Below are 14,099 nucleotides of genomic sequence, written 5' to 3'. Positions count from 1 at the left end.
TTTTCTTTTAAGAGATGTATTTATTTATTTGAGAGAGAGAGAGAGAGAGTGAGTTGGGGGGCGAGGGAGAGAGAGAGAACGAGAATCTCCAGCAGACTCCCACTGAGCATGGAGCCCAACACGGGGCTCGATCTCACAACCCTGAGATCATGACCTGAGCTGAAATCAAGAGTCAGCTGCTTAATCCACTGAGCCACCCGGGTGCCCCTAATCACCATGAGTTTAATTTTGGGTTTATTTTTGTATTAGGAGAGGCTAGGTTATGCTAAAGAAACAATCCCAAATTCCAGAGGTATAATCCCAAATTTATGTCTCATTTACCCTGTTGTCCACTGCAGATGGGCAGAGTCTCTGCTCATTACAGCTGCTCAGGGACCCAGGCTGATGGGGGCTTATCTAGACAGGGGCCTCTGGGATCCCTGCAGGAAGGGGGTGAATGCGGCACTTAGGGCCGTGCTTGAAGGTGACACAAATGTCTTCTGATCACATTTCAGTAGCCAAAGCAAGCTACGTGCCTGGGTCTAACTTCCGAGGAGACAGGGAAGTGCAACCCCCTCCTGGGCTCAAAGGAGAAAAAACTGCAGTATTTGGGGGATGAAATTAGTTTTTTTCTTGGACCACCAGTTTTTCAAAGAGTCCGTGATTTCCGATTGGTTGGTAATGCCACGTCTGTCCCATCACAAGCTCTCACACTGCTGTGTGTTTCTGGCTGGATTTCTCTCGGGCATCGCTGTTCTACTCATTCAGTTCTGCTGTGATACCCCCTTGACCACTTTGTGTTAATCACGACAGCTCTACACAGCCATTAATCTGATATCTTGCAGTAAAGACCCCTAACCTTGGCTGTCCCCTTTCCAGTTGTCTCAGCCAGTCCTGATCCTTTGCTTTTCTTAGGAATTTCCAAATCAGTTTGTCAAATTGGGCGAAATCCCTCCTGGAATTTGGCCTTGTGTTCCGCAGCAAGCAAACACTGGTACCAGGTCTGAACTCGGGTCCCTCTGCCTCCCCTACGAAGGAGAATTAGAAATGTCAGCCTATGAACTGATGAGTGACGTCAGCAAGTGAAGATGGAGTAATTGTCTTGCTCCCCCCGCACCCCACCCCCCGAGCTCCTTCAGGGCATTGGGTCTTCTTTTCGTAGCGTCTACAGCTCCTAGCATGGGGTTTACCCAGAGTGGACACCACTCAGTGAAACATTTGCTGAATTATACTGAAGGTGTGTGTGTGAGACAAGGGGTCTGGGCGCACCCAGGGGAGAGGGGCTTGGGACATCCTTAATAGGCCCGACTTGCTTCCCACTAGGAGGTGGCTTGATTTCGTCACTGGGTATTGGCGGGAGGCCATATTACAGAGTAGTGACAGGATTTCTCATCAGCAACCCGAGCCAGGCATTCTGGAAATGAAATCTGCTTGCCACTTCTTCCTAAAGCATTGATCTCAGATCATGAGTCATGCAGCCTCCAGGCACCGACTCTTAGCTCTAAGAGTTGGTCCGCCCCATGGCTCCAGCTGTTTCTCCCTGGGGCGGCTGGTGTGAACTCAACAATGCTGCTGTCCAAAGGCTTGAAGGGGAGATGGCAGGAGTCTAGCTCTCAATCCTTTCAGAAATGTGGCTGGTTGGAAATAAAGACTGTCATGGAACGTATCACCATTCCCCTTGACCACTTCAGGGGGATTTTTCCATTGCTGGCGTTCCTCTATGACTCACAGCGCTGTTTCCTTGCCTGTTCTTTTGTAGCCAGAGAGGAAGATGCTGTGCCCTGCCTCATGCGCTGTGCTTTCTGACTCAGTCGGCCAGCCTGTTACCATTGATTTGTTCTTCGTGGGCACTGCGTCGGGCAGCAGGCTCTGCGAGCCCCAGCGGAGAGTGGGAAGTGAGCTCTAGCCTTTTTTAGTTTGTATTAGGGATGCCAGAGCCTCCATCGAAAGCCCTAGTACTTTTGTGGCCTCTGAGCAAATGAGGGTGCCTGGGTTATAGGCTAAGCTGTAGATTCATACACACTTTTCTATAAATCACCCTCGTATCGACTGTTAAGAAGAACTTTATGTAAGAAATAGAAAAGGCACAACTGAATGTCAGCTGTCTTGCTGATAATTATGGTGCAAAAGCATGCTATCCTGCACGATGACATAATTGCAACTTTTCAGTAACTGAATGTGTTGCCCCGAGGAAGAACGGTGGCCTCCGCATCCCTCCTAGTGTCCCGTGGAGGCCTGCTGAAGTGAGTGTCTATGCATACGGGGAGGGAGATCCGCATTCAATAGGAAGCTGGGTGAATGAAGTCACTTTCAGGATTCCTTCAGTATTCCTGGGGCTCCGTGACAAAGGACCACAAACAGCGGATGCGACAACAGTTTTGGAAGCCGGGTGTCTGAAATCAAGGTGTCAGAAGGGCCATGCTCCCTCTGGGGTACCAGGGAAGTGTGCATTCCAGGCTCCCCCAGCTTCTAGCGTGTTCTCGGACTTGTGACTATGTAACTCCGATCTGCACCTGCTGCTTCCCTGTGCATCTGTTTCTGTGTCCAAATTTCCGCTTTTCATGAAGACCCCGGGTCATAGTGGTCAGGACCCACCCTCGCCCGTATAACCTCATCTTAACTAAAGACGTCTGCAACAGCCCTATCTCCAAATACAGTCACATTCTGAGGTCCGGGAGCTAGGATGTCAATGTGAATTTGGGGTGAACACGATTCAACCCATAACAACTTCTGACTCAGTGATTCGATCAGAATTCAAGAAATAGAAAAGTCTAATTAAACTTACTAACCATTTACACTGTTAGCAATTGTACATCTAACCCCGTTACTCCCCATGTCTGGGCTTGGAGGGAACACGGGCTTGTGTTAACCTTGAATTTCAGAAATCCTTTCACTTTCCTGGGTTTCTTTAGCAACACAGAGGACTAACCGCCTCCCGACCGTGCTTACCTCTAACTAGAGATTCCTGGACCTGATTATACGTAGTAGACGTATAATCTGGCCTCTAGATCAGCAGTAAATTTGATTTTCTCAATAATCCCTCCACGGTCTCTTTGGCTCTGTGTTTGCCAGCCCGACATTCTGGCACTTTTTCCAGTCAGAAGGGAGGATTCTTCCCTGTCAAAGTCAGCTGCTTGCCCTTTGAACCTCCCGTGTGTGTGTGTGTGTGTGTGTGTGTGTGTGTGTGTGTGTGTGTGTGTATGGTCCTTTCCCATCCATCTTATTCATAAGATTTTAAAACAAACTCGCATGAAACTCAGCAAGCCCAGAGCATCACTTTACTTAATCAGAACCTAATGAAACTTTGAAACAAAAGCATTTAAACTGTGGTGAATGAATCTATCACAGGAGGACGAAGGCAAAACGATGAATGAGAAAAATGTCGTGCCCACAGCGTTTCTCTGGTAATAGAGGGAATATTCTTCTTATAATGTTAAAAGGAAATAAGAAATAAATTTATGTATTCAGTACAATTTCAACTGCTGGGGGGGAATCAGAAAGAGAGTTCGAGTGGATAAGTTCGAGTAGATGTTCACCGGTACTGACAGATCTTAGAGTAAGGTAATTTTAATTGCTTTGCTTTATACCTGTCAGTATTTTCCAAATGTGTTTCAGATAGCTTGTGTTTCTTTCATCCTGTATCTTTCTTTTGTTAATTGAGGCACAAGGATATGAGCTCCTGCTTCTCTAAGGCTGAGCTGTGAGTCACATAACCTATTGGACTTGGTTCTCTGCCAGTTGAAGCCATTCACTCGGTATTAGTTGAGTAACTATGAAGACAGATGCTTTGGGCTGCGGAGCTTTGTGTGAGAAATAGTGTAGGGGAGCCCTGTTTTCTCATTTCTTTCTTTTTTTTTTAAAGATTTTATTTGACAGAGAGAGAGAGAGACAGAGAGCACAAGCAGGGGGAGCAGCAAGCAGAGGGAGAGGGAGAAGCAGGCTCCTCGATGAGCAGGGAGCCAGACACGGGGCTTGATCCCAGGACCCTGAGATCATAACCTGAGCCAAAGGCAGACACTTCCGCGACTGAGCCGCCCAGGCGCCCCTGTTTTCTCATTTCTTATCCCATGACACTTCCGGTGCAGATCATATGCCATGGTCATCATGAAGTTGTGCTTAGGAGCCCAAGTTTGGATGAAAATGGGAGTTCAGGTTGAAGGCAGGGAATTATCCCGTAACCTGCTAGTGACGGAGGCCAGTTACTCATGTTGCTGTCTTCTGAATCATCCTGATCAAAGAAACTTGTGGATTTTGTTGCTGGAAATCAATGAGCTGGGGGAACGTGAATGGAAAGATCTGAGGAATAAGCCTAGGCGCCCAGCTTACCACTTCTCTTCATTTATGTAGAGCTGTGTGACATCCAAGGCCTAGATCAGAATACAGAGTCTTATTTCAAATTCCAGAGTGAAAGCACAAGCTGGGGCACTTGCGTAACCCCACTGCAAATCTCCATAGCAACGGAGAATGCCAGGCCTCCCAGGTAGGAATGGAGAGGCACCATTGACCGTTGTAAGAAACACTGCCCAGCTGCTGAGACTTTTCTCAGAAAAACCTGCTGTTCTTGCCCCAGTGACTAACTCCATGATAAAGTGTTCTGAACACGAGTGAAATGAAAAATCCTCTTACGGCACACCTGGGTGGCTCAGTGGGCGTCTGTCTTTGGCTCAGGTCATGATCTCAGGGTCCTGGGATTGAGTCCCCCATCGGGCGCCCAGCTCAGCGGGGAGTGTGCTTGTCTCTCTCCCTCTCCTGCTCCCCCTGCTTGTGTTCTTTCTCTGTATCAAATACATAGATGAAATCATTAAAGAAAAAAAAAAAAGAAAAGAAAATCCTCTTATTAAGATTCCAGTGTGATAACCTGAACAGAGGACTCCGGGCTACTTTCAAAGTGAGTGTAGGTGTGCAGCCCAGAGAACTCTAGAAGTTAAGGTGTCAGGGCAGCGCTAAGAGAATGCCTCGGGTGTGTCCATCCATGGTCACGGGCCCATAGCCGTGTTGCTTGCTCTCCCTGATGCTTCTTTTTACGCAGCATAGAAATAAGGACCACAGACATCCCTAAATTTGAGGGACGCACCGTCAGTAGAAATTTGGTGTCTTCTTTTTGCTCCCATAAGGACTCATCAGTAGAATTTCAAGGCTCTTGTAACTCATCACAGGAATTGCTCTTTGTCCCACATAAAAGGCGGATCCCACGGTGACTCCACGGGAGACAAAGGGACGCCCAGAGCAGAGGAAGTAATTTGCACCTTAGAACGGGGGACTCTCTGTATCCCAGATCTTGCATTTTGTTGAGATTTTACTCCCCATACCTGTTTTCTTTTTCAGGCAGAAAAGGACCCATTTCTAGCTTCAAACTGACCTGAGAATGGAAGACGGGTAGAAGTCCGCAGCGGCCCTGCCCACCGTCTTTAGACAAGTCACCTCCTGTGCCCTCCCCCACTTTGGGAGGCACCCCCACTGGTCACCCCATTGGTCTTCTCCTGCCACCAAGGGGCCATCAGCTCCACACCCTGATCGGCCTTTTGTGCTCTTGAAAGAGAAGATGCCGTGCTCTCTGCGGAAACAGAGCTGAACACACACCCTGATCACAGAGTGTCCACATTCTTCTTGTTAGTCTATTAGTTTTTTTCAATACACAAAAGATTTACGGATTTGTTCTCTGGGATTCTCATCTCTCCTTTTTGGTGTGCCTTCGCCGGACCCCGCAAAGCAAAAACAAGCAAAGAAGAAACTTTGGGAAGGAGAGTTATCCCCACCTTGTCTTACACCCTCACTTGAATGTTCCCGAATGTTCCCATGATACAGATGTCATTTCCAGGACTCTCCTTCCCCACATCCTGTACAAACCTTTCCCAGAGCCTCGTTGGTAATTTTCTTCACCAGTGCTTGGGTGGTGGCTGGGGGCGACTGGAGGCCTTTTTTGGGGGGGGACTTCCCGATCTTGTCACCGAACACAGAGCCCTGCCCATGGTGGTTCCTGCTGTCACATGTGAGTGGCACTAAGTGGGGTGGGTTTTTTTTTATCTCCTTATTTCTTTCTGTCTTCTCTTTTTAAAACTGACAATTTTCTCCAACTCGCCTGAGATTTAATTTGAACTTCACGATCCTTTACATGTTTTGACATTTTAGAAATCAAAACGTCAGTGAGACGATCTCCTAGCGGAGTGTGAGCAGATATGACACGGATGTTAACCAAAACAGCCATTAGTCCTGCCTGTCTGTTTTCTGTCGAAAATGCGGGGCTTCGAGGATGGGTTCAGCTCTGAGTCCCTCCACCTGGGCGGAGGTGGGGGTGAGGGGTTGGGGGAGGAATCAGAGCCGAGGTCCTGTCTGGCTCTGCCACATGCTGCTGCTGTGTGCAGAAGCGGCCATTCGCCTTCTCTGCCTCAGTCTCTCTATCTGTAAAATAATCAGAAAGGTCCCTTTTTTTTTCTTTTCAACACATACCCTCCCCAATGTCCATCACCCAGCCACCCCATCCTTCCCACTCAAAGGTCCCTTTCTAAGTGCATGTTAGCGCCATGCTCATTTTTTACGTAATAGCAAGTCTTTCTTATTTTATTTTGTTTTGTTTTATTTTATTTTATTTTATTTATTATTTCATCATGACAAATGCCTTCCTTAATCCCCATCACCTACGTTCACCATCCCCCACCCACCTCCCTGCTGTAACTATCAAGTTGTTCTCTAAAGAGTCTGTTTCTTGGTTTGCCTCTCTCTCTCTTTTTTCCCCTTTGCTCATTTGTTTTGTTTCTTAAATTCCACGTATGAGTGAAATCATATGGTATTTGTCTTTCTCTGACTGATTTATTTCACTTAGCATTATACTCTAGCTTCATCTATATTCTTGCAAATGGCAAGATTTCATTCTTTTTTTATGGCTGAATAATATTTATATATATTATATATATTTATATAAATGTATTCTATATACATATATTATATGTTTTTATATATTATTATATGTATTTATATATAATGTGTATATATATATAGTGTTTGTGTAAGAAAATTGTATATATTTATATATGTGTGTTTATATTTATGTATACATATATACATATTTAGAAACCAAAATGTCAAATTATATATATAATTTGATTTATACATATAATTTGATTTATTTTTTAATTTATTTTTATTATTAATGTATTGATTATTAATAAACATTTAAAATAACAAATTTTAGATATCTTCAGAAACACTGTTTTTTTTAATAATAATTTTTTATTATGTTATGTTAGTCACCATACAGTATATCCGTAGTTTTTAATGTAAAGTTCCATGATTCATTATTTGCATATAACACCCAGTGCTCCATGCAATACGTGCCCTCCTTACTACCCATCACCGGCCTATCCCAATCCCCACCCCCTTCCCTCTGAACCTCTCAGTTTGCTTCCCAGAGTCCATAGTCTCTCGTGGTTCATTCCCCCTTCTGTTTACCCCCTCCTTCATTCTTCCCTTCCGTCTCCTACCGATCTCCCTGTTATTTCTTATGTTCCATAAATGAGTGAAACCATATGATAATTGTCTTTCTCAGCTTGACTTATTTCATTTAGCATAATCTCCTCAGTCCTGTCCATGTTGCTGCAAATGCTGGGTAATCTTTCTTTCTGATGGCTGAGTATTATTCCATTGTATATATGGACCACATCTTCTTAATCCAGTCATCTGCTGAAGGGCATCTCGGCTCCTTCCACAATTTATCTATTGTGGACAATGATTTATATATACATATGTACATATATAAATATTACATATACATCAGTGTGTATATATGTATATATGTACTGTGTAAGAAAATTGTGTGTGTGTATATCTAAATCTTTATATAACTAAATCTATATTTATCATCTTCTTTGCCCATTCATCTATCAATGGACCCTTGGGCTGCTTCCATATCTTGGCTCTTGTAGATAATGCTGCCATAAACATCAGACTGCATGTATCCCTTTGAATTAGTATTTTTGCACTTTTTGGGTAAATACCCACTAGTGTGATTACGGGATGGTAGGGCAGCTCTATCTTTAACTTCTTGAGGAAACTCCATACTGTTTTCCACAATGACTGCTTCAGTTCGCACTCCCACCAACAGCACGAGAGGGTTCCTTTCTCTCCACATCCTCGCCAACACCTGTTGTTGCTCGCATTGCTGATTTTAGCCGTGCTGGCAGGTGTGAGGTGCTACCTCATCGTAGTTTTGAGTGCATTTTCCTGATGATGAGTGACATGGAGCATCTTTTCATATGCCTTTGGCCATCTGGATGTCTTCTCTGGAGAAATGTCTTCATTTGTTTCTTGGGTGTTGAGCTGTATCAGTTCTTTGTATATTTTAGAAACTAACTCTTTACTCAATATGTCATTTGCAAATATCTGCTCCCATTCAGTAAATTGCCCTTTAGTTTTATTGTTTCCTTCCCTGTGCAGAAGTATTTTATTTTGATGTAGTCCCCAAAGTGTATCTTTGTTTTTGTTTCCATTGCCTCAGGAGACATATCTAGAAAACTGTGGCTACGGCTGATGTCCAAGACATTTCTGCCTGGGCTCTCTTCTAGGATTTTTATGGTTTCAGGTCTCATATTTAGGTCTTTAATGCATGGTGAGTTTATTTTTGTGTGTGGTGTGGGAATGTGGGCAAGTTTCATTCATTTGCATGAGGCTGTCCAGTTTTCCCAACACCGTTTGTTGAGGACACTGTCTTTTTCCCATTGGATAATCAATCCTCCTTTGTCGAACATTAATTGACCATATAACTGTGGGTTTATTTCTGGGTTTTCTCCTCTATTCCATTGATCTATGTGTCCGTTTTTATGCCAGTACCATACTGTTTTAATTCCTACCACTTTGTAATATAACTTGATATCTGGAATTGTGATTCCTCTAGTTTTGTTTTTCTTTTTCAAGATTGCTTTGGCTATTTGGGGTCTTTTGTGGTTCCATACAAATTTTAGGATTGTTCTATTTCTGTGAAAAATTCTGTTGGTGTTTTGATAGGGATTGCATTACATCTGTACGTTGTTTTGAGTGTTATGGGTATTTTAACAATATTTGCTCTTCTAACCTGTAAGCGTGGAATGTCTTTCCCTTTCTTTGCATCGTCTTGAACTTCAGTGTTTTAAAATTTTCAGAGTGCAAGACTTTCACCTCTTTGGTTAAGTTTATTCCTAGATATTTTTTTTGGTGCAATTGTAAATGGGATCGTTGTCTTAATTTCACTTTCTGAGATGTTCCGAGAGACAGGAATGCAACATATTTCTGTACATTGATTTTGTATCCTGCAACTTTACTGAATTCATTCATCAGTTCTAGAAGTCTTTTGCTAGTGTCTTTAGGGTGTTCTATATAGAGTATCATGTCATCTGCAAATAGTGAGTTTTACTTCTTCCTTACCAATTTAGATGGTCTTTGTTTCTTTTTCTTGTCTGATTGCTGTGGCTAGGACTCCCAGTACCATGTTGAATAAAAGTGGTGAGAGTGGGCATCCTTGTCTTGTTCCTGATCGTAGGGGAAGAGCTCTCAGTTTTTCACCATTGAGGATGATGTTGGCTGTGGGTTTTTCTTACAAGGCCTTTATTATGTTGTGGTATATTCCCTCTAGACCTACTTTGTTGAGGGTTTTTATCATGAATGAATGTTGTACTTTGTCAAATGCTTTTCTGCATCTACTGAAGTGAACATATGGCTTTTATCCTTTTTCTTATTGACGTGACGTATCGTGTTGATTGTTTTGTAAATATTGAACCACGCTTGCATCCAAGGGATAAATCCCACTTGATTGTGGTGTATGATTTTTAAATATATTGTTGGATTAACCTTGCTAATATTTTGTTGAGGATTTTTCATCTATATTCATCAGAGATATTAGCCTGTGGTTTTCTTTTTTTGTGGTGTCTTTATCTGACTTTGGTTTCAGGGTGAGACTGGTCTCATAGAATGAATTTGGAAGTTTTCCTTCCTCTTACATTTTTTGGAATAGTTTAAGAAGAATGGTTATTAACTCTTCTTTAAATGTTTGGTAGCATTCACCCGTGAAGCCATCTGGTCCTGGACTTCTGTTTTTGGGGAATTTTTTGGTTACTGATTCAATTTCATTGCTGGTCAGCAAGTCCTTTCTTGTGCTCTGAAGCATCTCTCTGAGATAAAGTCAGTGTCTAGAGAGTCAATAAAGAAAGTTAGGGGAGTTGACAATTTTTTCAGCCTTGATTCAGAGGCCCCTTAATTTCCTATCATCATCAGAAAACATTTTGAGGTCTTGTCTGCAGCGGGCTCTGGGCTACCTGTCACCTCATTTCTCCTGCACACTGTGCCATTTGGCTTTGGGAAAGTCTTTTCTGGGTTTTTTGTTTCCCATTTGTAAAATGGGCATGTTGGTTTCTACCTGCCCTATGGCATAAAGCTGTTAGTAGTTTACCCGGAATGTGTTAAAATGCTCTGAACTCATTAAAAAATTTTTTTCTGCTTTCCTGTTGTACAAATTCTTGTGGGCAAAAAAAAAAATGCATTCCCTCATTTAGTTGTATTCAATATTACTGAGATCTTTGAAGCAGTCTTTAGCCTCGGAGAGCATGCAAAGGTGTTTCTGGTCGTATGAAATATACCACATGGCAAGCTAGAGAAATAAATGCTGGAGTCAAGTTTATTGTTGTTATTGTTTATAAAGATTTATGTATTTGTTAGAGAGAGAGTGAGAGAGATAGAATAAGTGGGGGGAGGGGCAGAAGGAGAGGGAGAACCTCAAGCAGATCCCCCGCCCCCCGCTGCTGAGCACAGAGCCCCATGTGGGGCTCGATCCCAGAAACCTGAGATCATGACCTGAGCTGAAACCAAGAGCCGGAGGCTTAACTGACTGAGTCACCCAGACGCCCCCGTTGTTGTTTTTAAGGGGAGAAAAATCTCTCAGTAGTGTGCTGCAAACGGACACATCCCCATCATTGAGAGTAAGTTGCTTCACTGAAATCCCCATTAAGACCGTTACCTTTCCCTAGTGTGGCACCTTTCTTTAAGTCCTACAGGAGACAGCAGAGACCAACCTGGAGCATGACAGCCTCGGGTCTTTTCCTGCACCTGCTCTCAGCGCTCTCCCTTCCCACTGGTGGCCTCTGGGAGACACAGCCCCAAGCTTGCAGCACACCCAGTCTCGCTTGCCACAGAGGTCACAGCCCTGGGGGGCTCCCACTTCTGCTGCCCTTTCTGTAATGCCCACCCCCCACCCCAGTGCTGCCTCTGCTGTATTTCCGAAGTCCTCACTACGCCTGTCTCTGTTAAGCCTCTGTGCACGTTTGCGGCACGCAGGGAAGTCAGAGACCCGACTCTGCTCTCATATATGCACTGCTGTGGCCCTCTGCCCCATGACGGCTGGCTACGAATGCCCTCTAGAAAATGGGCTCTCTGCCATGAGATTTAGAGGCTTCCCCTGACGTAGGACTGAAAAAGCATGTTATGAGTGCAGGTGATGCTCAGACACCCTCTTCCTTCTTTACCCCGAAGCCCTTTGCTGCATTTTTATATCCTGCTGCTCACCATGGTTAACACTCCCCCCACCCCACTTCCTCGGGTTCCCCTGTCTTCAGCATGCAAGAGTCGGTGGCAGGAATGAGCAGGTCCCGCATTGCACATCAGTCCGCAAGAAGGTGACAGGTGTTGCAAGAGAATCACATTTAGTTACAGTCACCTGTACGGGGAATCAGGGTCCATGAGCTTAGGGCTGCTGCACAGCGTTTGGGAGCCCGGAGGAGAAGTCTGTGTCTACAGATGTGGACGTGAATAGGCAGTTCATGCTAGTGTGTGTGTGCGTGTGTGTGTGTGTATGTGTGTGCGCACTCGCGATTTTCTCTTCAGTCTTCTCAAGGAATAGTGAATTCACTAGTAAACCTATTACACGAGCAATCTGAATGAATACTTACCTGTTGATACAAATTAGCAGTAGCCATTGTTGACCTGCGTCTAGACCTTTACAGGTTACAAAGCATCCCAGCATTCCTGCAAACAACGGAGTACCCAGGAATTGATTATGCAGTGATTTTTACCAAGGATCTGGGGTTATTCACTCAGCCTTAAATACTCGAAAAGTGCTCTAGGTCTTTACGTCTTGATTCTGTTGCACCTTCCAGAAGAAAACTGGACTGGCTTTCAAAGTTAAAATTGCGGAGCCTGCCATTCTGACAATACTCGGTCAGGTCAGAATGAAACCCGGTCGGTGAATCTCTCTCTCTTCTGCTACAGGGTGTGGAAAGCTATCCAGCCACAGGCGGGACCTGCCCTACTGTCATATCCTTCACTTGCTCGTTTGGGCCCTGAGCATACTCCCTGGTTTCCAGGTAGGGATGAGGCGCCCCTGCCTGCAGGAGTTCAAAGACAGGTATGCCATCCGCTTATAGGTGATTATGGGGACGAATGAAAGTGTCCCAGGGAACGATCGTCCAGCTTGGCTGGTGGCTTATCGGTCTGTTTTCTCTTCTTCCTAGATATCCACCGAACCACCTTTCCCTACCTCCCGTGTGCATTTACTCTTCTTTGAAATTATTGAGATTTCTGGGTTTGTTTTAGCAGCTTGTAGTTACCTTACCTAACATGATAACCTTTAAGGTTCCACCCAGTCCTGAGATTCTTGGATTCTAAATCTTGAGACATGGGGCACCTCGGTGGCTCAGTCGGTTAAGCGTCTGCCTTCGGCTCAGGTTATGATCCTGGGGTCCTGGGATCGAGTCCAACGTCAGGCTCTCTGCTCAGCGGGCAGCCTGCTTCTCCTTCTGCCCCTCTACCCACTTGTTTTCTCTCTCTGTGTGTCAAATAAATAAATAAAATCTTTAAAAAAAATCCTGAGACACAACACTTGGTTATGATTACTTGTCATTCTCTCACCACTTACAACCGATCCTTCTCATGCCTTCTGGTTTTCCACAGGATTTCCATTCCTTTTTATTTTTAGAGGGCTTTGGATTCACTCATGAACAAGGGAATGGCTGATGTTGGCTTAGCCGTTCCGGGTAGCCAGCTCCAAAGCAAGCGGGCTTTGTGGGCATGGGCGGTTTGCCTCATGGGCCAGGGGCAGGCTGAGTATGTGAGGTGAAGCCTGGCATGGAAACAAGGGTGACACAGCCCCAGGATATGGGGGTAACGTTTGCCCTGAAGTGGAGAGGGGCAGGGGCGGAGGAATCAATGGGCTCGTGCTGCCCGCTGAGGGAGTTACCTGCAGGAGCCACGGGGCTTGAACCTGGGGCCTAGGTGCCTCCCAGCGACTCACTGCAGAAGCCAAGTGAGCATGAGCCAAATGACTCTCACATTCCCTCTGGCGTTTCCAAGTGGGTCCCTAATACCGTGTACAATCATTAACTAACTAATAGAAATGAGGGTTCAGAACTTTGGAGAAGGACTTAATGAAATTTGTTTTTAATGGTAACTAATTATTGTCAAACCAAGGGGCTCAGATCTAATTAGCATGACCCTCTTCCTGAGAAATGGGGTGTCGGGTTTTAGAACAAGTATGACCAGGATTCTCTTTCAAAGGGAAAATTATTTTAAAGTGCATTTTTCACTTTTTTAAAAAGATTTATTGATTTGAGAGGGAGCGAGAAAGTGAGCAAGGGGAGGGGCAGAGGGAGAGAGAACCTTAAGCTGACTCCCCAGAGCAGGAGGCAGGGCTTCATCCCACGACCCAGAGATCATGACCTGAGCTGAAGCCGAGAGCTGGACACTTAGCCAACTGAGCCACCCAGGAGCCCCTTGAAGGGCATTTTAATGAAAATTTCTGTTTTTGTTCCAAAACCTTCTAAAAACTATCATCATCAGCAGCAGCAGATTTATAATCTGAATGAAGGTTCGAATTCTGGCTTAAGAGACTGAAACTCTTGACCAATACCCTGATTCTTCTTTTTAATGTATATGATAGAGTGTGATGAATGAATCTATTGAGACTCTCATCTGGGCTGGTGTGTGTGTGTGTGTGTGTGTGTGTGTGTGTGTGTGTGTGTGAGAGAGAGAGAGAGAGAGAGAGAGAGCGGATTCCATCAAAGACTTAGATATAATCGGGGCGCCTGGGTGGCACAGCGGTTAAGCGTCTGCCTTCGGCTCAGGGCATGGTCCCGGCGTTCTGGGATCGAGCCCCACATCAGGCTCCT

The 14,099-nt window shown here is 44.8% G+C and overlaps 1 protein-coding gene across 1 annotated transcript in view; it reads left to right on the top strand.

Moving 5' to 3' along the window:
* The window catches only part of RNF182 (ring finger protein 182), a 55,155-nt gene extending 49,782 nt beyond the window's left edge, over nt 1-5,373 (top strand). The window contains exon 3 of the transcript XR_004625377.1: nt 5,305-5,373. The gene's annotated coding sequence lies outside the window, so the exon portion shown is untranslated. The remainder of the gene's footprint in view (nt 1-5,304) is intronic.
* The last annotated feature ends 8,726 nt before the right edge of the window (nt 5,374-14,099 follow it).

This window comes from Ailuropoda melanoleuca, chromosome 5 (assembly GCF_002007445.2).
Source record: "Ailuropoda melanoleuca isolate Jingjing chromosome 5, ASM200744v2, whole genome shotgun sequence".
Taxonomy (NCBI): Eukaryota; Metazoa; Chordata; class Mammalia; order Carnivora; family Ursidae; genus Ailuropoda; species Ailuropoda melanoleuca.
This window is presented reverse-complemented; position numbering and strand designations above follow the sequence as displayed.